The 23,203-nt window shown below is 38.4% G+C and overlaps 1 long non-coding RNA gene across 3 annotated transcripts in view; it reads left to right on the forward strand.

Moving 5' to 3' along the window:
- LOC106997524 (uncharacterized) overlaps window positions 1-23,203 on the forward strand; it is a 77,631-nt gene that overhangs the window by 15,648 nt on the left and 38,780 nt on the right. Inside the window, exon 1 of one of the 3 annotated variants that reach the window (XR_013415919.1) lies at window positions 11,499-21,297. The exons of the other annotated variants lie outside the window; for them this stretch is intronic. This is a non-coding gene — a long non-coding RNA (uncharacterized LOC106997524). Of the gene's footprint in view, window positions 1-11,498; window positions 21,298-23,203 lie in introns of those variants that run through there. 3 annotated transcript variants of the gene reach the window in all.

Consider the following 23,203-nt stretch of genomic DNA (forward strand, 5'->3'; position numbering starts at 1 on the left):
GATGGCATTGAATCTATAAATTACCTTGCACAGTGTGGCCATTTTCACAATATTGATTCTTTCTATCCATGAGCATGGAATGTTTTTCCATTTGTTTGTGTCCTCCTCTTTTAGTTCATTGAGCAGTGGCTTGTAGTTTTCATTGAAGAGGTCCTTCACATTCCTTGTAAGTTGTATTCCTAGGCATTTTATTCTCTCTGTAGGAATTGTGAATGGGAGTTCACTCATGATTTGGCTCTCTGTTTGTCTGTTATTGGTATATAAGAATACTTGTGATTTTAGCACATTGATTTTGTATCCTGAGACTTTGTTGAAGTTGCTTATCAGCTTAAGGAGATTTTGGGCTGAGACGATGGGGTTTTCTAAATATATAAGCATGTCATCTGCAAACAGGGACAATTTTGACTTCCTCTTTTTCTTTCTTTCTCTTCCCTGATTTCCCTGGCCAGAACTTCCAACACTATGTTGAATAGGAGTGGTGAGAGAGGACATCCCTGTGTTGTGCCAGTTTTCAAAGGGAATGCTTCCAGTTTTTCAGTATGACATTGGCTGTGGGTTTGTCATAAATAGCTCTTATTTTGTTGAAATATGTTACATCAGTACCTAGTTTATTGAGAGTTTTTAGCATGAAGGGCTGTTGAATTTTGTCGAAGGCCTTTTTCTGCATCTATTGAAATAATCATGTGGTTTTTATCATTGGTTCTGTTTATGTGATGGACTGTGTTTATTGATTTGCATATGTTGATCCAGCCTTGCATCCCAGGGATGAAGCCAACTTGATCGTGGTGGATAAGCTTTTTGATGTGCTGCTGGATTCGGTTTGCCAGTATTTTATTGAGGATTTTTGCATCAATGTTCATCAGGGATAGTGGTCTAAAATTCTCTTTTTTTTGTTGTGTCTCTGCCAGGCTTTGGTATCAGGATGATGCTGGCCTCATAAAATGAGTTAGGGAGGATTCTCTCTTTTTCTATTAATTGGAATAGTTTCAGAAGGAATGGTACCAGCTCCTCTTTGTACTTCTGGTAGAATTCAGCTGTGAATCCATCTGGTCCTGGACTTTTTTTAGTTGGCAGGCTATTAATTATTGCCTTAATTTCAGAGCCTGTCATTGGTCTACTCAGAAATTCAACTTCTTCCTGGTTTAGTCTTGGGAGGGTATGTGTCCAGGAATTTATCCATTTCTTCTAGATATTTTAGTTTTTTTTCTGTAGAGGTGTTTATAGTATTCTCTGATGGTAGTTTGTATCTCTGTGGGATTGGTGGTGATATCCCCTTTATCATTTTTTATTGCGTCTATTTGATTTTTCCCTCTTTTTTTCTTTATTCATCCTGCTAGCAGTCTATTAATTTTGTTGATCTTTTCAAACAATCAGCTCCTGGATTCATTGATTTTTTAAAGGGTTTTTTGTGTCTCTATCTCCTTCAGTTTTGCTGTGATCTTAGTTATTTCTTGCCTTCTGCTAGCTTTTGAATGTGTTTGCTCTTGCTTCTTTAGTTCTTTTAATTGTGATGTTAGGGTGTCAATTTCAGATCTTTCCTGGTTTCTCTTGTGGGCATTTAGTGCTATAAATTTCCCTCTACATACTGCTTTAAATGTGTCCCAGAGATTCTGGTACATTGTGTCTTTGTTCTCATTGGTTTCAAAGAACATCTTTATTTCTGCCTTCATTTCGTTACCTACCCAGTAGTCATTCAGGAGCAGGTTGTTCAGTTTCCACGTCGTTGGGTGGTTTTGAGTGCGTTTCCTAATCCTGAGTTCTAATTTGATTGCACTGTGGTCTGAGAAACAGTTTGTTATGATTCTGTTCTTTTACATTTGCTGAGGAGTGCTTTTCTTCCAACTATGTGTTCAATTTTGGAACAAGTGCGATGTGGTGCTGAGAAGAATGTATATTCTGTTGATTTGGGATGGAGAGTTCTGTAGATGTCTATTAGGTCTGCTTGGTGCAGAGCTGAGTTCAAGTCCTGGATATCCTTGTTAACTTTCTGTCTCGTTGATCTGTCTAATGTTGACAGTGGGGTCTTAAAGTTTCCCATTATTATTGTGTGGGAGTCTAAGTCTCTTTGTAGGTCTCTAAGGACTTGCTTTATGAATCTGGGTGCTCATGTATCAGGTGCATATATATTTAGGATAGTTAACTTTTCTTGTTGAATTGATCCCTTTACCATTATGTAATGGCCTTCTTTGTCTCTTTTGATCTTTGTTGGTGTAAAGTCTGTTTTATCAGAGACTAGGATTGCAACCCTGGCTTTTTTTGCTTGTTTGTTTTCCATTTGCTTGGAAATAGAAAACATTTATTTTGAGCCTATGTGTGTCTCTGCATGTGAGTTGGGTCTCTGAATACAGCACACTGATGGGTCTTGACTCTTTATCCAATTTGCCAGTCTGTATTTTTTAATTGTACATTTAGCCCATTTACATTTAAGATTAATATTGTTATGTGTGAATTTGATCCTGTCATTATGATGTTAGCTGGTTATTTTTCCCATTAATTGATGCAGTTTCTTCCTAACATCGATGTTCTTTACAGTTTGCCTTTTTTTTTTGCAGTAGTTGGTACAGGTTGCTCCTTTCCATGTTTAGTGCTTCCTTCAGGAGCTCTTGTAAGGCAGGCTGGTGTGACAAAATCTCTCAGCATTTGCTCGTCTATAAAGAATTTTATTTCTCCTTCACTTATGAAGCTTAGTTTGGATGGATATGAAATTCTGGGTTGAAAAAATTCCTTTTTTAAGAATGTTGAATATTGGCCCCCACTCTCTTCTGGCTTGTAGGGTTTCTGCCAAGAGATCTACTGATAGTCTGATGGACTTCCCTTTGTGGGTAACCCGACCTTTCTCTCTGGCTGCTCTTAACATTTTTTCCTTCATTTCAGCTTTGGTGAATCTGACAGTTATGTGTCTTGGGGTTGCTCTTCTCGAGGAGTATCTTTGTTTGGTTCTCTGTATTTCCTGAATTTGATTGTTGGCCTGTCTTGCTAGGTTGGGGAAGTTTTCCTGGATAATATCCTGAAGAGTGTTTTCTAACTTGGTTCCATTCTCCCCGTCACTTTCAGGTATAACAATCAAAAATAGATTTGGTCTCTTCATATAGTCCTATATTTCTTGGAGGCTTTGTTCATTTCTTTTTACTCTTTCTTCTCTAAACTTCTCTTCTTGCTTTATTTCATTAATTTGATCTGCAATCACTGATACCCTTTCTTCCACTTGATCGAATCAGCTATTGAAGCTTCTGCATGCATCACATAGTTCTCATGCCATGGTTTTCAGCTCCATCAGGTCATTTAAGCTCTTCTCTACACTGTTTATTCTAGTTAGCCATTTGTCTAATCTTTTTTCAAGGTTTTTAGCTTCCCTGTAATGGGTTCGAACATCCTTCTTTAGCTCAGAGAAATTTGTTATTACCGGTCTTCTGAAGCCTACTTCTGTCAGCTTGTCAAAGTCATTCTCCATCCAGCTTTGTTCCATTGCTGGTGAGGAGCTGCAATCTTTTGGAGGAGCAGAGGATCTCTGGTTTTTAGAATTTTCAGCTTTGCTGCTCTGGTTTCTCCCCATCTTTGTGGTTTTATCTACCTTTTGTCTTTGATGTTGGTGACCTACAGATGGAGTTTTGGTGTGGATGTCCTTTTTGTTGATGTTGATGCTATTCCTTTCTGTTTGGTAGTTTTCCTTCTAATAGTCAGGTCTCTCAGCTGCAGGTCTGTTGGAGTTTGCTGGAGGTCCACTCCAGACCTTGTTTGCCTGGGTATCATCAGCGGTGGCTGCAGAACAGCAAATATTGCAGAACAGCAAATATTGCTGCCTGATCCTTCCACTGGAATTTCATCCCAGAGGGACACCTGCCTGTATGAGGTGTCAGTTGGCCCCTACTAGGAGGTGTCTCCCAGTTAGGCTACTTGGGGGTCAGGGACCCACTTGAGGAGGCAGTGTGTCTCTTCTCTGAGCTGAAACACCATGCTGGGACAACCACTGTTCTCTTCAGAGCTGTCAGACAGGGATGTTTAAGTCTACAGAAGTTTCTGCTGCTTTTTATTCAGCTATGCCCTGCCACCAGAGGTGGAGACTATGAAGCAGTAGGCCTTGCTGAGCTGAGATGGGCTCCGCCCAGTTCTAGCTTCCCTGACTGCTTTGTTTACCTACTCAAGCCTCAGCAATGGTGGACACCTCTCCCTCTGCCATACTGCCACCTCGCAGGTCGATTTCAGACTGCTGCGCTAGCAGTGAACAAGGCTACATGGGTGTGGGACCTGCCGAGCCAGGCATGGGATATAATCTCCTGGTGTGCCATTTGCTAAGATCATTGGAAAAGCACAGTATTTGGATGGCAGTGTCCTGTTTTTCCAGGTACTCTCACAGCTTCCCTTGACTAGGAAAGGGAAATCTCCCAATCCCTTGTGCTTCCTGGGTGAAGTGACACCCTGCCCTGCTTCCGCTCACTCTCTGTGGGCTGCACCCACTGTCCAACCAGTCCCAGTGAGGTGAACCAGGTACCTCAGTTGGAAATGCAGAAATCACCCGTCTTCTGCATCAGTCACAATGGGAGCTGCAGACTGGAGCTATTCCTATTCGGCCATCTTGGAACGGAATCTGGAGATCTTTTTATCATTGAGCATAAAGTTCCAGAAGCTGCACTTGGTGAGGATTCCTTAACTTTCCCAACCAGAATAAATTACTCCTCTATTGTATCACTTCTATTTCATGTACATATATCATATTTATGTACCTATATATCACATATATGGTATATATTTACCATATATTTCTCATATATATCATATATTTCTCATATATATCATATATATTTCTCATATATAATATATATACACACACACACACACACTTCTACTATAAGAAATGAGTACTCTGACATTCTTTGTTGTCATGTCGAATTCCCCTGCTAGACTGTGATGTAGATTGTCTAGAAAGACTGTCTGGAGCCCAAGAAACATCTGGGTGAAAAAGGAATTTAAAAATCTACCTACTGGATCTTTTCTTCTAGACTGTGAAGGTCATAAGCAAGTTCTCCAGCAGGAAAGAGCCCCAACTAGGAACTTGTATAAAAGAAGGGGGGCCTGGGCTGGTGACCTGGACTTCTTTGCACAGCAATGAGAAGAAAGCCTAGTTCTGGTATATTCTGTATGTGAATATAGAAAAGTCCCAAAAGTCCCTCCTCACTCTGTCTTTCTAACATGGTGTACTCACTCTGAATGTAGGCTCACTCTTCCTTTGTGTCAGAACTACTGCAGCCACTGCAGAATTTTTATCAAAAATGCCTTATGACAGTAAGACCTGTTTAGAACAACAATGCTGTGACACAGACTGAAACAATAGTGGCCGAAAAACAGAGGCTGCTGGAAGACTGGTTACATTACTGTGTACTTTTATCACCCCAAAGCATTTGGCAGTAGGATTGGCTTTTAAAATTAAGTTCTCATGGTTTTGGGATCATTCAGTGAAGGAGGAGAGGCCTCAAGGGAAAAACATTGGTCTTCTGAGAATGCAATATTTTACCCTGAGGCAGTTTATTTTGAAAAATTGAGTTGTGACTTTCCCAAACCCTTAGCTCATGAGGTGGATCATACCAGCCACAGAATGAATAGTCATCAAAGATATTTTTTCACTTGAAGACTGCCAAGCCCAGATCTATGCTGTAGGAAAATTGCTCTGGCAAAAAAATAAAAAAAGTGTGTGGGAGTGGGTAAGAATAAAGAGAATAGGACTAGTTAGAAGGCCTAGTATGATTTCTGGTTAGAGATAATGGAAGCGCTAAATGATGATAATCCAGAGGAAATGAATTGAAGGGAAAATAGGAGTTTCATAATTTGGAGAGAAGATTGACAGGTCCTAGACATTTATGAGATATATGGGGTAAGGGAGGAGTCCTAAGGTTCTTAGGTGTTTAGTCAGAGTAATAACACAAAAGGAATCACAAAAGGGAAGAATCAGTGTGGTAGAGAATATGTGATTCTGGAGTAGTATATAGGTTTGAAGTAGTAGAGATATAGATGTATACATATAGACTAGTTCAACACAGTGGTTTTCATAACTGGCTTTCATTAGAATCGCCTCACGAGGTTATCTTTCCTTAAATGCAGCCATTTCTGCTGAAGCTGGAATTTTTATATTACAAGATAGATATACCAATAGATATATCATGATTGATTATGTAGATAATAGATTTTGATTTACTCACATTCTACAAACTGCTATTGAACATAATGCTATCATGAGCAGAAAGCAGTAGGGAGACAATGATTGAAAGCTAGCAGCACATATTAAAATAAAAGCTGTTTCTTGGGCAACATAGCTGTTTTGTGCCTCCTATGTTAATGATTTATAAAAGTGGTAAATTTTATATAATAACTTCAGCACTAATGAGCATTCTGGTTGGGTAGAAAAGGGACAATAATAAGGAAACCTAATGAAATCAAATCTGGATTTGCTTGATTTTGTATCTATTTTATAGCCATACTTAAACAAAAATAAGTACAGGAAAAATTATCTCTCTATGTGACTGATAATTTATATAATTTATAGCTCCTTACTCTCCTTTTTATTTTTCATCAGAATACTTGTTTTAACAACACACTGTGAAAATTAGAAGTTTCTGAAGGCTACAACTCTTATGTGATGGTCAAAAGATTTTACAATTTTCCTGCTCAGATCTACTTAATCAGATTATCTCAAGGTAAGGTCTTTAGAAACTAATAGAACAAGAAGTATCTGGAAATCACTGAATGAAGCTGTCAGAAGTCGGTGCAGGATAAATTTCAAGTCACTGATAAGATGGAAGGTAGGTGATAATACTAAAGAAAACAGAAAACAAAAACTTGGAGAAAAGCCTATATTTTCAGGTTCATAGAATTTTTTTTTTTTTTTTTTTTTTTTTTTTTTTTTTTTTTGAGACGGACTCTCACTGTCGCCCAGGCTGGAGTGCAGTGGCCGGATCTCAGCTCACTGCAAGCTCCGCCTCCCGGGTTCACGACAGTCTCCTGCCTCAGCCACCCGAGTAGCTGGGACTACAGGCGCCCGCCGCCTCGCCCGGCTTAGTTTTTTGTATTTTTTAGTAGAGACGGGGTTTCACCGGGTTAGCCAGGATGGCCGATCTCCTGACCTCGTGATCCGCCCGTCTCGGCCTCCCAAAGTGCTGGGATTACAGGCTTGAGCCACCGCGCCCGGCCAGGTTCATAGACTTTTTAAAAACCAGATTGCTGTGTACAATTTTTTAATTGTTGGGAGGGAGTCAGAAGAGATGGTGCCAGGTACAGGTGTGTTTACTCTGGCAGGAGAGACTGCTTCTCTACTATGCTTACAGTACAGGCCAGTGTGAATTCATATTGTGATCTTTGTCTACAGAACTAAAAGAGGGCTTGGACAGAGGTGGAGGAAGAAGGAGTTGCGACTGCTCAGCTGTATTGACAGCAGGACTGTATGTAGGTCTTACTTTCACTGGTAGTGAATGTAGGCCATCCCTGGCACAGAAGGTTGTGTTGCGAAAAGCAAAAACAAGCTTTCAGGGAAGATTCAAGATAGGAGTGGTAAGTGCGCCCTCTTTAGGTTGTGCAGGATCAAAGGAAGAATCCTGGCAATTGATAAGTATTTAGAAAGGATTTATAGAATGAATAAATGAGCAAATTAAGTGTGCCTTAGAATCTTTGTGCCTCATTTTTCTCACTGGGTTGTTTTGGGGAGAAGGAATGAAGTTCCTCTAGCTATAATACGAATAATTGTTAGATAAAATAGTACTTTATTGATATATGATTACTTTTACTTTTTAGGTTTCTGAAGATCACAGAACTTAACTAAAACAACATTTTTGTCATAAGCAATTAAGATTTAAGCATTACTCTAGACTTAGAGAATTATTTTTGGTGTAAAGCAGGTAAATTGAGTAAAGATGCAGCATAATTTCTGATCTAGTGAAGAGAAAGATAAAATTGCTGGCTATCTGCAAGTAATTTAATGACCAAACTGAGATCTAAATTTGATATTTGAAAAAAAATTTTGAATTTCTCTAAAAACCAACATATGTTAAATGAATGCAAGGCAGTTAGTTTACAGGGTTATTTTAAAATAAGTAGTTTTTCACATTTATCAATTATCCTCAAAATTGTCCTCTAGGGAAAGCAAGATCTGTGTGATTTATCCTTATTTTATAAATGAGGAAACTGAGGCTTAGTGAAGTTCAGAGATTTACTTGCTGAAGATTACCAAACTAGTAATTTTGGATCTGCAACTTGGCTTACTTCAGGTAAAAGCTCTATCCTGATTACACACTGACTTGCTTTGGGATGTGGAATGCAGGCATGAGTCAAGGAAGGAAGAAGGTTCTTTCAGAAAGTTTCAACTATGACAGATGAAGGCAAAAAAAAAAATATGGAAGGTCAACATGTTCTTGTTTTGAAAGTGCATTTCCTGTTTTTAGCACAATTATCCCTTAGTATGCTTCATTTATCATAAAGATATAATGTTAAAGGATTAATAACTAACAGTCTGGAATCTATTGAGAATTGGCAGCAAATTTATGACATACTCAATCCAGAAGAATTTTACAGTTTTAAGGGATCCAGATGTAGTTTCAGAATTAGGGAATGAAATAAAGTCTAAAGTTTAACACTCACAAGAGAAATAACTGATGTTGGGGACTGTCATGCTATCTTCTATTTAAAGGTAACCGCCTCGTAGTAGAAAATATGATTATCTTTTTTTTTTTTTTTTGAGACAGAATTTGGTTCTGTGGCCCAGGCTGGAGTGCAGTGGCACAATCTTAGCTCACTGCAACCTCCGCCTCCCGGGTTCAAGCAATTGTTTTGTCTCAGCCTCCTGAGTAGCTGTGACTACAGGCACGCACTGCCACGCCCGGCTAATTTTTTTTTGTATTTTAGTAGAGACGGAGGTTCACCGTGTTGCCCAGGCTGGTCTCGAACTCCTGAGCTTAGACAATCTGCCCGCCTCAGCCTCCCGAAGTGCTAGGATTACAGGCGTGAGCCAACATGGCTGGCCAAACATTGGATTATCTTAATGCCTTATGTGATCACCAAATATTAAACCTATATGAGTCTTTGTATTTTCTTTAGAACAGCAACTCTCTATGACATAAATTCAAAGTGTGTTTGGAGGCTCATTTAAATTCAGAGTCAATGTGATTCTTCAGAAACTTCAAAGATTAAATGAGCCTGAGAGACTGATAAATCACTTCTGTTATAAATCATATCTTAAGACATTAGATAGAAAGGTTGTAGAAAGCCAGATTCTCAAACATTTCAGTAATTCTGCAATTAATTAAACTTTTCTCTAAGGTGTCCTGGTACTAAGTACAATAAGACGAGGGCATGTTTCAGGAAATATCTGAAATATTAGAAATTTATGTGTGTAATTTGTGTGTTGAATGATTACAAAGATAAGTAGTGTTTAATTTGAAATTCTGCTATATAGACAATAGTTTATGTTCTAGACTAAAAAACAGAAATCAATCCTACTGTTTTTGTCTCATACTGGAAATAAGCTTATTTTATTCTAAAGCAGAGGTATAGGGAAAGTACAAATGATCCACCAAAAGATCTTGGGATGACTACAGATCTGTGTGTTTGTGTGTGTATGTGAGTGTGTGTGTATCAAAATCTGACCATAATAATGGTTGCTAAACTATTAGTATCAGAAGACCAGTTTAAAATGTATTTTAAATCTAAGAGAAAAAATATAATTAATTCTTAGTTTTATTTATTTGCATATATAAGTGGTAAACATCTGGAAAAGATTAAGAATTTTGTATATTTTATTAAAAATGGAAATTATAAATGATGAGCATGGTTAATATTTTCTGCTTTCTGTTACTAAATAGACTTCCCATTTATTAAGAGGTTATAAGAGCGCATTGAATTAATTCATAACACAGGAATGAAAGACAGGCTACAATTGGATCTTTTGAACTTCATGTACAACTTGTAATCTTACAAAATCGCATTATATGTAATAAAGCAAAATTCCTATTTAAATAAATGATTTTTTTTTAAGAGATGGGGTCTTGCCATATTCCCCAGGCTAGTCTTGAACTCCTAGCCTCAAGAAATCCTTCATTTTGGCCTCCCAAAGTGCTGAAATTATAAGCGTGAGCCACTGCGCCTGGCTGGAGAAATGGATATTAAAATCGGGCTTTAAAAAATCAATTATTGTGGTGTCTCACACCTGTAATCCTAGCATTTTGGGAGACCAGGTGGGTGGATCACTTGAGGTCAGAAGTTTGAAACCAGGCTGACCAACATGGTGAAACTCTGTCTCTACAAAAAATACAAAAATGTTATCCGGGTGTGGTGAAGGGTGTCTGTAATCCCAGCTACTCGGGAGGCTGAAGCAGGAGAATTGCTTGAACCCAGCAGGAGGAGGTTGCAGTGAGCCAAGATTATGCCACTGCACTCCAGCCTGGATGACACAGCAAGACTCCATCTTAAAAAAAAAAAAAAAAAAAATCAATGATCATTTAATATTTTGGATTCTAAACTATAATTTCTAAACAGTTAAAAAATTTTCTTTGTTTAGATTTTACTCAGATATTAAGGAGTATTATTAAATATATAAATTCAAACTTTCTATGAATTCCAAGAAAATAAAATTATTTTGATGGCTAAAAAATTATAAGCAAAGCTAATGGGAAAATAAAATGGTACAGTCACTTTGAAAAATTTTCTGATGGTTCCTCAAAAGGTTAAACATAGATTTGCCATATAAGCCAGTAATTCCATTCCTATGTACATACCCAAGAGAAATAAAAAACATATTGTGTTAGTCCATTTTCACACTGCTATAAATAAATAGGTGAGACTGGACAATTTATAAAAAAAGAAGTTTAATTGGCTCACGGTTCTGCAGGCTGTATGGGAAGAATAGTGACTTTTGCTTTTGGGGAGGCCTCAGGAAACTTGCAATCCTGGTGGAAGGCAAAGGGAAAGCCAGCACTTTACATAGCTGAAGCAGGAGGAAGAGAGAGGGGGAAGGTGCTATACCCTTTTAAACAACCAGATCTTGTGAGAACTCACTCACCATCACGAGAAAGGCACCGAGGGGATGGTGCTAAACTATTCATGAGAACTCCACCCCCGTGAATCAACCACCCTACTTCCAACATTGAGGATTACAATTGCACATGTGATTTGAGTGGGGACATGGAGCCAAACCATATCACATATGTCCACACAAAAATTTGTATATAAATGTTCATAGTACCATTATTCATAATAACCCAAAAGTGGAAACAATCCAAATGTTCATCAGCTGATGAATGAATAAACAAAATGCGGTGTATCTGTACAAAGTAATATTATTTGGCAATAAAAAGAACTGAAATACTGATGCATGCTATAACATGGGTGATGCTTGGAAACATTATGCTAAGTGAAAGAAAGTCACAAAGGATCAAATGTTGTATGATTCTATATCGTATGTATGTATGACTCCATATAAATATTGTATGATTCCATATATACATATATATATATATATATATATATATATATATATATATATATATATATATATATATATGGATGCCTGGTATAGGCAAATCCATAGAGACAGAAAATCTATGAATGGTTGCCTAGGGCTGGGAAGGAGGAGAGTTAAGAAAAAATGGGAAGTGACTGCTAATGGGTGTGAATTTTCTTTTAGTGTACTAAAAATATTCTAAGACTGATTTTGATGATACTTCCACAATTCTGTGAATACACCAAAAATCACTGAACTGGGGAGAAGAAAAGCAAAAGCAGTCTCTCAAAACTAAATGGCTTCTACCAGTAAACCATGTTTCTTTAAAAAGACTTGCACACCTGCCCATGTACAAGGAATTTTAAATCTTGCACATGTCTACAGGTTAAAAAAATTTTTGCAATACTCTAGCTCTTCAGGATATATATGTAGGTTATTATTCATGTCATGTTTAGGAGAACTGAATTTTGATTGAATTTGTTACAGTTTTTTTTACTTCAAAGGAAAAAGATCACGAGGCATCAATAGATCTCACTGAGTTTTTACATCAAAATATCCAGTTATCTGAAGGGTAAGATTTGCTGACTTGCAAACAATTAGCATATACTAACTGATTATCTCCTGTGTCACATGCAAGACTTCACAAGGAACAACAGAATGCCTTTGAGGGGTTCAGTTTAGGTTAGGATTGTGTCCATTATGTTTTCACGTCACAAATAATTCCATTCCAAATAAAGTAGAAAAATTGCACTGCTACAACATCAAAGAAGAGAACTAAACAAAGATTAAGCAAAGGTATTTGGCAACACATTGTGCTAGCGCATGGAAATGCAAGTCTCCACTTTGGCAGCTGTGTTTGCATACATTCCAGTCCAGGCTGAACATTAAGACTCCTTACCAAACTGAACACCATGTGACTGGTGAAGCTTCAGCATAAACACAGACAGTGTTATGTATATGGATTCGCTTTACAACCTGATATTTATGTCATGGAAATTAAATATGCATTTGTACAAAGATTGAATATATCAGTACATACGCACAGTATTTGGAGACTGCCTTCTTGCCAGCACTGTACTGGACTCTGGAGAACTATAAACACATGACTATATCCTACCTATTTTTAAAAACATGCAAAATAAATACAATATGTCTTTAATCATTGTCATCATGTATCTCACCACATATTATTTTTCTTCATAATTTTAACCCTAAACACACTACAAATTATTTAATTGATACATAGGAACACTAAAATTTAAATTTGCTTTTTTTCTGGTGTGCTTTTTCTATACACATTACTCTAAGTGACTTAAAAGGGCCCCGATTTCTCTTTTTCCATCCTAAGGATCTCTGAGAACAAATCATTTGATATATAGAAGGGAGAAAATGTTGTTGGCCTTTTCTTAAATTTTTGATGTTTCCAAAATTATTTGTGAAAGCCACTTGGGGGACTCTTCTGAGATGGTGGAACTTTCTGTTTTATCCACTAATGTCCTAGAACCACAGCCTTCATTGAGATCAGAATTAGAAGTGACTATAAGGAAAGATCTTTTTTTTTTTTCCATGAAACCCTCAAATCCAACACTCTATTCTGTGTGTATATGTCAGGGATCCTAGCTGCCAACAAATGAAATCAATTCTGGTTAATTAAGCAGAAAGGAATCTTAAAAAGATGTTAGGGAGCCCTCTGAATCTGCTCGGGGGCCAGAGAGCCAGGCTCAAAGCCTGCACAGTCAAGAACAATGTTCTAACTTAACCGTTGATTAACTGCCAGCAAAGACAGACCTGCAGCCATTGTTGGGCAATGCCACCATAGACTGGTACTTCTGAGGATGAGCCCTGGACAAGACTGCCAGAGCCTCAGCCATGGGCACCTCCATAAACTGGGTGCATCCACCACCGTCCTCACCAAAGTAGATCCCATTGCGCCAGTGTCCCTGGCTCCAAATTTAAGCCTGATATGCTTGCATTTGACAGGTGGTATTTAGGCCCCATGCTTGTGCCCCCCACCCAACCCTCACCACTAACTGCAAGGACAGATGGGAACACTGGCTTCTAAGTTCTTTGTAGGAGATGGGCTGTCAAAAAGTAGAGAAAATGTTGGCCAAAGAGCTGGATGACCTAACAGTCTAAAATATTCAATGAAATATGTAAAATCCCACATTGCTTTTTAGGTGACTTAGCTTATTTGTGAACAAAATCTTTCCTTGCACTGAGAACATAACTTCTAAGATAGATGGAGAGGATGTGAGAAGGGGGTTTGAATTAACGATTCTTTCCCAACCATGTTATTCCCTTACTCAAAATTCTTCTATTTTCTTATGTGTAAATTTCAGCAACATAGAATTTCAATTCCTGGAGTATGAGATTTTATGATAAATTTTGTGGTAGAAAATTTGAAAAAGAGAAAATAAGGACAATTGAAAATCTGACCAAAGAGGCAATATGTCTCTGCCTTCCTCATGGGCCTGGAATGCTGCTGGAAATAACTTAATTATCCACCCATAGTAATTGAAACTTTTACAAAGGTATGGTTATAAAACACATCTGGGCTCTCAACATCACCTGCCACCCCACCTTGCCTCCACTTTTTTCTTTTGAAATATCCTTCTCTCCATAGTGGTTATTACTTAAACCTTTCTTATTTGCCTCACATGTTCAAATATAGCATGTCCTTTCTCACTCAGCAGATAATCATACCTCCCCAAACTTTGGGGCACCCTTCTTTTCTCCAGTGACACTGGAAGTGAAGAGCCATCTGCCTGAGGCTTATCTTGCTCCAGTGCCTAGATCTATCTACCCCTGCCCTCCTATTTAACACTTTCAGCTGCGTTCTGAAACTTTACATTTGTGCTAGTTATTTCCCTGCAGCATATAAATATTTTCAAGGCTTTTGCATTCTTTAAAAAAAAAATCTTTCTGCAACCCCAGATCCCGCTGTACTTACTGGCTTTCCATTGCCATTACTGCCAAACATTTTAAAGAAAGAGTGTTTCCTGTACTAGCTTTTTCTGTTACTTTGCTGAATCCACGAATATTTCTGGGGTTTTTATCTTTCTTGATTACCCAGCAGCTTTGACAATACTGACACCTTCTTCTCTTTTTCCTGGATTTCTTTCTTTCTTTCTTTCTTTTTTGAAAGGGAGTTTTACTCTTGTTGCCCAGGCTGGAGTGTAATGGTGCAATCGCGGCTCACCACAACCTCTGCCTTTCAGGTTCAAATGATTCTCCTGCCTCAGCCTCCTGAGTAACTGGGATTACAGGCATGCGCCATCATGCCCAGCTAATTTTGTATTTTTAGTAAAGATGGCATTTCTCCGTGTTGGTCAGGCTGGCCTCAAACTCCTGACCTCAGATGATCCACCCGCCTCGGCCTCCCAAAGTGCTGGGATTACAGGCGTGAGCCACCGTGCCCGGCTCTTTTTCCTGGATTTCTTTCTCCAATCTTTTCTTTCTCCCCTCCTCCCTTGTCCTCTTCCTCTCAGGCTCCTTTGCGGGTTTTATTTTCCCAATTGTTTACCTGTCTGAGTTCATTTTGACTGCTACAACAGAATATTATAAACTGGTTGACTTATAAACAACAGAAATTGATTTCTCACAGTTCTGGAGGCTGGAACATCCAAGTCTAGGTGCTGGCAAATTCAGTATCTGCTGAGGGCCCACTTCCTGGTTTGTAGACCCCTGTCTTCTCCCTGTAACTTCAGATGGTGGAAGAAGTGATAGCTCTCTTTCAGACTCCTTTTATAAGGGCACTCTAAAGAGTTAAAGTCAAGGGTGTATAGTTCAATGATTTCTCACAAAGTGAGAACCCCCTAGATCTCTGCAGTGTTGTATTTTTGGGGTTTGTGTATATGTGTGTATTCTATTTTATGGGTTTTTTTGTTTTTTTTGTTTTTTTGTTTTACAATAGCATGTGTATGGGTTGAATTGTGCCCTCTAAAAAGATCTGTCCATGTCCTAATTATCAAAAACCAAGTATGTCCTCATTTAGAAAAAAGATTTTTTCAGTGTGATTACATTAACAGTTTTGAGCTAAGATCATCCTGGATTAACCAGGTGGGGCCTAAATCCAATCACAAGTATCTTTATAAGAGAAGACACAGTGAAAAAGGACGTAAAGGAGTCAGAGATTGGAGTTAAGATGCCGCAAACCAAGGAATGCCTGGAACCACCAGAATCTGAAAGAAACAAGGAAGAACTTTTCCCTGGAGCCTTTGTAGGAAATGTGTTCCTGAAGACGCCAGGATTTTGAACTTCTGGCCTCCAGAACTGTGATAGAATAAATTTCTGTTGTTTTAGACTACCAAGTTTGTTAGCATATTCCTGGGAAACTAATACAGCATGTATAATCATTATGACAGCAATAAAGTAAATATTATTAAATTACAAGATTTGCAGTCCTCCTCCTCCCGCTACCTTCTAAGGAGGCAAGCAGCCTTTGCCAGCTGAGTGAACTTCTGATTGTTGTTGTGTCCTTGATCATGATGAAGGGTGGAATTGAACTGGAAGCTAAGGATTAAACTCTTGATTTTTAATTTTTTTTAAATCTTGCCCAAATTCTTATCTAAGGGGTCTGGGGCGTCATGCCCTCAGATGGGTTTTATTTTACCCTATATACCATGATTTACTTTCCACCCTGACTCTGGTGTAACATTACGAGACAAAGAAGACAATCAAAATATTTTACCCCAAAACATGTTTCTTTGCCATATTTTGAAATGGCCCTGCAAAGCTGTTCTTTGTGGGGGAAAATTTGCATCTGTAAAGAATCTCTATTAACATAGCTAGATCTTTTTCTTCCAGACCCTCCCAATCCTAAAGAGATTAACCAAGATCTGAATAGGAAACATTTGTCATATATTGTTTCTAAGGGCAGCCACTTCAGAAGAACTTTGGTCTCCACCATCTTTATCTTAACCTGAACATTCCCTTTCTATCAATCCCAGGTCTTTAGACAAACTCAACCAATTGTCAACTAGAAAATGTTTAAATTCACCTATAGCCTGGAAGCCACCCCACTTTGAGTTGTTCTGCCTTTCTGGACCAAATCAACGTATTCCTTAAATGTATTTGATTGATGTCTCATGTCTCTCTAAAAATGTACACAGTCAAGCTATGCCGGGACCACCTTGGGCACATGTTCTCAGGACCTCCTGAGGGCTGTGTCACAGGCCATGGTTACTCATATTTGACTCAGAATAAATCTCTTCAAATATTTTAAAGAGTTAGACTCTTTTCCTCAACAAAATCTAGTATAATGAGGGTGGGATATGAATGAAGAAAAAGATAGGAAAAATGAGCAGCTTCAGTGAAGAACAGAACATCTGGGGGAAGGCTTGCTCTGGGTTCCAGCCCCAGCAGCCAATTTACCAGGGAGTAATAGATAAGACCCAAACATTGTGTCTGGAATTGGTTCCTTCCAGTGGGTTCTTGGTCTCACTGACTTCAAGAGTGAAGCTGCGGACCCTCGTGGTGAGTTCTTAAAGATGGCGTGTCTGGAGTTTGTTCCTTCAGATATGTCTGGAGTTTTTTCCTTCCAGTGGGTTCGTGGTCTTGTTGACTTCAGGAGTGAAGCCGCAGACCTTCACAGTGAGGGTTACACCTCTAAAGGTGGCACGTCCGGAGTTGTTTGTTCCTCCCAGTGGGTTCATGGTCTCACTGGCTTCAGGAGTGAAGCTGCAGACCTTTGTGGTGAGTGTTACAGCTAATAAGTTAGTGTGGACCCAAAGAGTGAACAGTAGCAAGATTTATTGCAAAAGAAGGAAGCTTTCACAACATGAAAGGGGACCCAGGCGGGTTGCTGCTGCTGGCTCAGGTGGCCAGCTTTCATTCCCTTATTTGGCCCCACCCACATCCTGCTGATTGGTCCATTTTACAGAGTGCTGATTGGTCCGTTTTAACAGAGTGCTGATTGGTGCGTTTACAAACCTTTAGCTAGACAGAGCAATGATTGGTGCGTTTACAATCATTTAGCTAGACAGAAAAGTTCCCAAGTCCCTACCTGACCTGGAAGCCCAGCTGGCTTCACCTCTCAACATGACAATATCTCTTCTCTGACATTTTAATTGTGTTAATTTTCATTTGATATCAGTGAGTGAGGCCAGCATGAGCATCAAATACCCATATGCAACAATCTGTACACATCTGAAAACTCCAAGGCCGCATGTGGTGTACTCTGTGTAAAGTGGGGAACTAGATATTTTGCATAGGGCAGTCCATGGTCAGGATTTGCCACTGTGCCATTTTAGCCAGCCACTGTGGCTATTTCAAGACACTAAATATGACTCAGACTAGGGACAGTGATTTGTACTATGTTTACCTGTGATATTTGTCTCTAGGTTAAATATACTATATGAGTTATGTAAGCCATTTTCTTCCTCTGAATGACTATGGATATACTTATCCTGTGACTTATTTCCTTCATTAATATAAAGCCATCATGGTGGCTTTAGATATCCAGGCCAAAATGGCACCTGATGTTTGGAAGACTCTTTATCCTAACTTCAGGCATCACTAGTTAAGGGAATCTCCTGCTTTGATGGACAAATCTGGCTACTTGATTTCTGGCTTCTGGTTTTTGAAGGTGCTATTCAAATAAAGCCAAGTCTGTATTTACCTGTCTATTGTTTACCAGCTCATAGAGACATAGGTTAAGTCCATGGACAAATGCGTGGTCAATGGTGCTTTTAAAAAACATAAATAGGGCCAGGCTCACGCCTGTAATCCTAGCACTTTGGAAGGCAGAGGAGGGCGGATCATGAGGTCAGGAGTTCAAGACCAGCCTGGCCAACATGGCAAAACCCCATCTCTACTTAAAATACAAAAAATCAGTGAGGCGTGGTGGCGGGCGCCTGTAATCCCAGCCACTCAGGAGGCTGAGGCAGGAGAATCGCTTGAACCCGGAAGGCGTAGGTTGCAGTGAGCGGAGATCATGCCACTGCACTCCAACCTGGGAGACACTGTGCGAGACTCCGTCTCAAAACAAAAAACAAACAAACAAAAACCATAAATAGTGATGTCACTGCCTTTCACCCATCTGAATTTGTATGCTGAAAAATACAACAGCCATTCATAACACTATACATTCTACAGCAATTACAATTTCTACTTGTAATATTCCATGAGTTCCCCAACTTTACTGATAACTCTAATGCTATCTGTATCTAAAATAAATGATAGGAATGATATCAATACCTTGAGGACTCCTTCCCACAGCAGAGGGTGCAGCCTCAAGCTAGAGAGGAAGATTATACAAGAGAGTCTTGGCATCACCTTTCAGTACAACCACGTTCCCCAAGCACCTGGCCCCTTCAAAATAATGGAGATAATCAAACAAGTTCAGTTGCCTCCCTTTCTTGTTTCATTGTATCCTCTGAACTCTGCCATAAACTCCATTACGGATGCCAAAACTCTAAAATGTGGAACAACATTGTTTCTCTGAAGGTATTGTGTTATTGAAGAATCCAGGCTGAGGTTCATTGGAAAGGGAATGCATCAGGAGAGATTTTCACCTACATAGCATCTTTGGTATGTCAATACTCCAGTGAAACCCTGCCCACATTCACCTCTTCCTTTGACCTTTCTAAGGAGTTAAGGGTCCTGCTCTATCATTCTCACTACTATTCCAGTTAAAGCTCGTCAGTTCCCTGGGAGGTGAGATCTGACAAAATATATTCCATCTAAGGATCACAAGCTAATGACAATGTCAGATAATTAGGAAAACTCAAATTTGTGCATTCTTGTTTACTGTTTACCTAGAAGTTGGCATTAGCCAGAATGATTTGGATAACATCAACATTAGTTTTACTTCATGAATTATTAAAAGCTTAGGTTGAGTCATAGTAGACTTGCAGGGATATTTTAATTCAGTATTGTTTGCAATCAGCACAGAAATAACGGAAAACAATTTATAATGAGACATTTTTAGTAAAGGTGTCATTTTTATTGTAATAACACTAAAAATCTCTCTAAATAATATGGAGTTTGTCATGTTAACTAAATTAAAGCATCAATTTTTTACGGGCAACAGAAAATATGACTACTGAATTATTTTTCCTATATTAAGAGAAAAGTATGTTAGAAGTTATCATCTGAATAAAAGGAGACATGATGAAATGCATGCAAATGCCATAGTCAATTATAAACTAGAAATAACATCTTAATAAGGGATTGATGTTGTCAAATAATACTTGGCTGCTTTCGCATCAATATGAAAAAGAAAAAAACACAGGCTGCAAAGACCCAAGGGAAAATAATACCTCTGATTTGTCTTCCATGATTGCATTATACAAGGAAATTGCTAAACAGTATCTTTGTTTTTTTACCAATGCAAAAAACATATATATATGTATATATACACATTAAAAATTCATGTCCAGGTGCGGTGGCTCATGCCTGTAAATCCCAGCACTTTGGCAGACCAAGGCAGGTGGATTTCCTGAGTCCAGGAGTTCAAGACCAGCCTGGACAACATGGCAAAACCCCATCTCTACACAAAAAATTAGCTGGGTGTGGTGGCACGCACCTATAGTCCCAGCTCCTCAGGAGACTGAGGTGGAAGGATTGCTTGAGCCCAGGAGGCAGAGGTTGCAGTGAGCAGAGATCCTGCTACTGTACTCTAGCCTGGGCAACAGAGTGAGACCCTGTCTAAAAAAAAAAAAAAAAAAAAAAAAAAAAAAAATCCTTTAGTACACACATGTATGCATTTTTGTTGATTATCTACCATGGAGTGGGATTTCTGGATTGTAGGATATGTGTATGTTCATTTTAGTAGAAAGTACAAAAACTGTTCAAAGCCATTATATCAATTTATACTTCCCCGGTAGTAGATGTAAGCTCCAGTTTCACTACATCCTCTCCTGTATTTTTACTTGGCATTACCAAGTAAAATATTTGATTTTAGTCATTTCCTAGTGAATATTAAAGTTGAGCCGCTTTTTACAGGTTTTTTTCTTTTTTCTTTTTCCCCTGAGATGGAGTCTCGCACTGTCACCCGGGCTGGAGGGCAGTGGCACAATCTGGGTTCGCTCCAACCTCCACCTCCCGGGTTCAAGCGATTCTCCTGCCTCAGCCTCCCGAGTAGCTAGGATTAAAGGCGCTCGCCACCACGCCCGGCTAATTTTTTGTATTTTTAGTGGAGACGGAGTTTCACTATTTGGTCAGCCTGGTCTCGGACTCCTGACCTCGTGATCCACCCGCCTCGGCCTCTCAAAGTGCTGGGATTACAGGCATCAGTCACTGCACCCGGCCTTTTTACAGGTTTAATGGCTACTTTTCTGTAAGTTTTTGTGAAGTGCATTTATAAGCCAGTTTTTTTTCTCTGAGTTGTCTGTTTTATCCAAGAGCAAGAACACAGTGGAATGAATGATTATTCTACATACGCGGGGCATATGTAGGCTTTTAAATTCAAGGCCAGTTCAAATGAATTAGGTTTAAAATAAATGTTTAGTGTTTTCCTTTCAGTCCAAAGTAATTATTTACTTATTTTTTCAGCAGAAGGGCTTGTGTCACTATACAATAGTATAAATTCACAGTATGCAGCTTTGGAGAATGACTGGGACAAGAATTGCTTCATGACTGAATAAGGAGTTAAGTGGACAGTTGTTTTATGTTTATAGTGTGTTCCTAACCATTACTGGAGGCCAAAACATTATTCAAAATACAATGTGAAGGCCATTCTCTTTACCAGAACTGCTAGAAATAAGTGGTGGGAAACATTATTTGATAAGCTACCTAAGATGAGATGAGAACACTGAGGACTGTGCTTGACAAAATACGGAGGATCTAAATGGCTCACCAAGGCTCTCCAGCACCAAGAGGTAAACGCAGGACTTCTGTTTGACTGAGTTGAGTATGAATTTCTTGAATCAGAGAGAAAAGATGAGGCTGACCTCTACTAACAGTAGTCTCCCTGGGTTTTTCTGCTTTCTTTCTTCTGATTAAATATTAGATAAATATGCCAATGTATCAGTTTGAAGAGACACCAGCATATTAGCTTGCTAGGGAGCACCTGTATCTCTTTCTTCACATGTACCCAGTCTAATGTGTTTGGTTTTAGATGAGTACATATGTTTCATATGTTTGGCAAATATATAATATTTTATGTGTATGTTTACAAAAATAATACTGTGCTATAGATCAAAAAGTTTTGACCAGTTTATACATCTATTAACAGTGTATGGGTGAACCTGTAACCCTACACGTTGATGACCACTAACATTTTAATATTTTAACATTTGCTAATCTGGTAGATAGATAAAAGTATGATTCTTTTATTATGGATTTATTTAATTAAGAGTGTCTTAGAACATCTTTTCATTATTTATCAATCATTTTCATTCTTTTCTGTGAACTTCTATTCATGTCTTTTGGCCATTTTTCCATTGAGTTGTTGACTCATTGATTTGTAAGACTTTCTTTTCAATGAAAGGAATTCCTTACGTAGCTATAATGTTAGCTGTATGTATTACACATTAATTTCTAAGTTACTCATCTGTTTTGAGTGCAAGATACAGTTGATTCTTCCTATCTGTGGGTTCTACATCTGCGGATCAAAACTATTTGGGGAAAAAACAATAAAATAACGATACAACAATACAAAAATAATGCAAATAAAAAACCAATATACTATAACACTGTTTACACAGCATTTACACTGTATTAGGTATTATAAGTAACGCAGAGATGATTTAGAGTATACAGGAGAATGGGATAGGTTGTATGCAAATACTATGCCATTTTTTCTAAGGGACTTGAGCATTCAAGGATGTTGGTATCCACAGGGGTCCTCGAGCCAATATCCTGTGGATACTGAAGAACAACTGTATATCATATTTCCATGTAGTGAATGTATCATATTTTTAATTTTATGCTTTATGAGTACATGCATCTTTGCTGTGATGCATTCAGAAATTATGCTTATGTTCTTCTCTTTCCATCTTTTGGGCAGGTTAAAACTCTGCAACAGAACTGAATAATCATTTTAGGCTCTCGGCAACTTTTATTCTGCCTTATCATCTTGCTGCTGATCTCATTTTTGATATTGCGATTCAATAAATATTAACTGAGACCCTACTATATGCCTAGGCCTGTGCTATAAATTGGAGATGAGAAAAACCACTGGCTAAACTAGAGAAACATCGTCAAATACAATGTACCCTGAGCCACTCACCTTGCCCTTTACTAATTTTGTGAAAAAGTACTACTTATTACATCATTTTATTCTCATTATCTTTCAAAAAATATTGACTCAGAGGATATTTATAAATATTTTTAAAAATTATTTTTCACTCAGTTACATTCCTAGAAATGTTAAATGTCTACTTCTGTCATTTTTGTTGCATGCAGGACTAGTGCTATATTTATTAGTACAGGTTACACTGCTATAGCAAGAAAATGCCTTTTTAGGTAAATGTTCCTTTAGGCAAATGTCAGAATTGGGTCACATGGTCATAATCAAGTTGAAGTAAGGCTAAGAAATATCAAGTCTGCTTGGACAGCCACATTATCTGCTAGAAAACAGTGAATTCTATGATTAAAAGAAAATGGAGATATTCAATACTAAGGGACAGCAGTTTCTACCATAGTCCATTTATGTGGTATGTCAGTTGTCTCTTTAGTTTTTTCATCCCACGTGAAGGATGAAAAAAATTCATGTGGGATGAACTGTTGGACTACATTGTTCATCCTTTAGGACCCAACAATTCTGAGCTTTTGGCTAAGAAT

This window comes from Macaca mulatta, chromosome 3 (assembly GCF_049350105.2).
Source record: "Macaca mulatta isolate MMU2019108-1 chromosome 3, T2T-MMU8v2.0, whole genome shotgun sequence".
NCBI lineage: Eukaryota > Metazoa > Chordata > Mammalia > Primates > Cercopithecidae > Macaca > Macaca mulatta.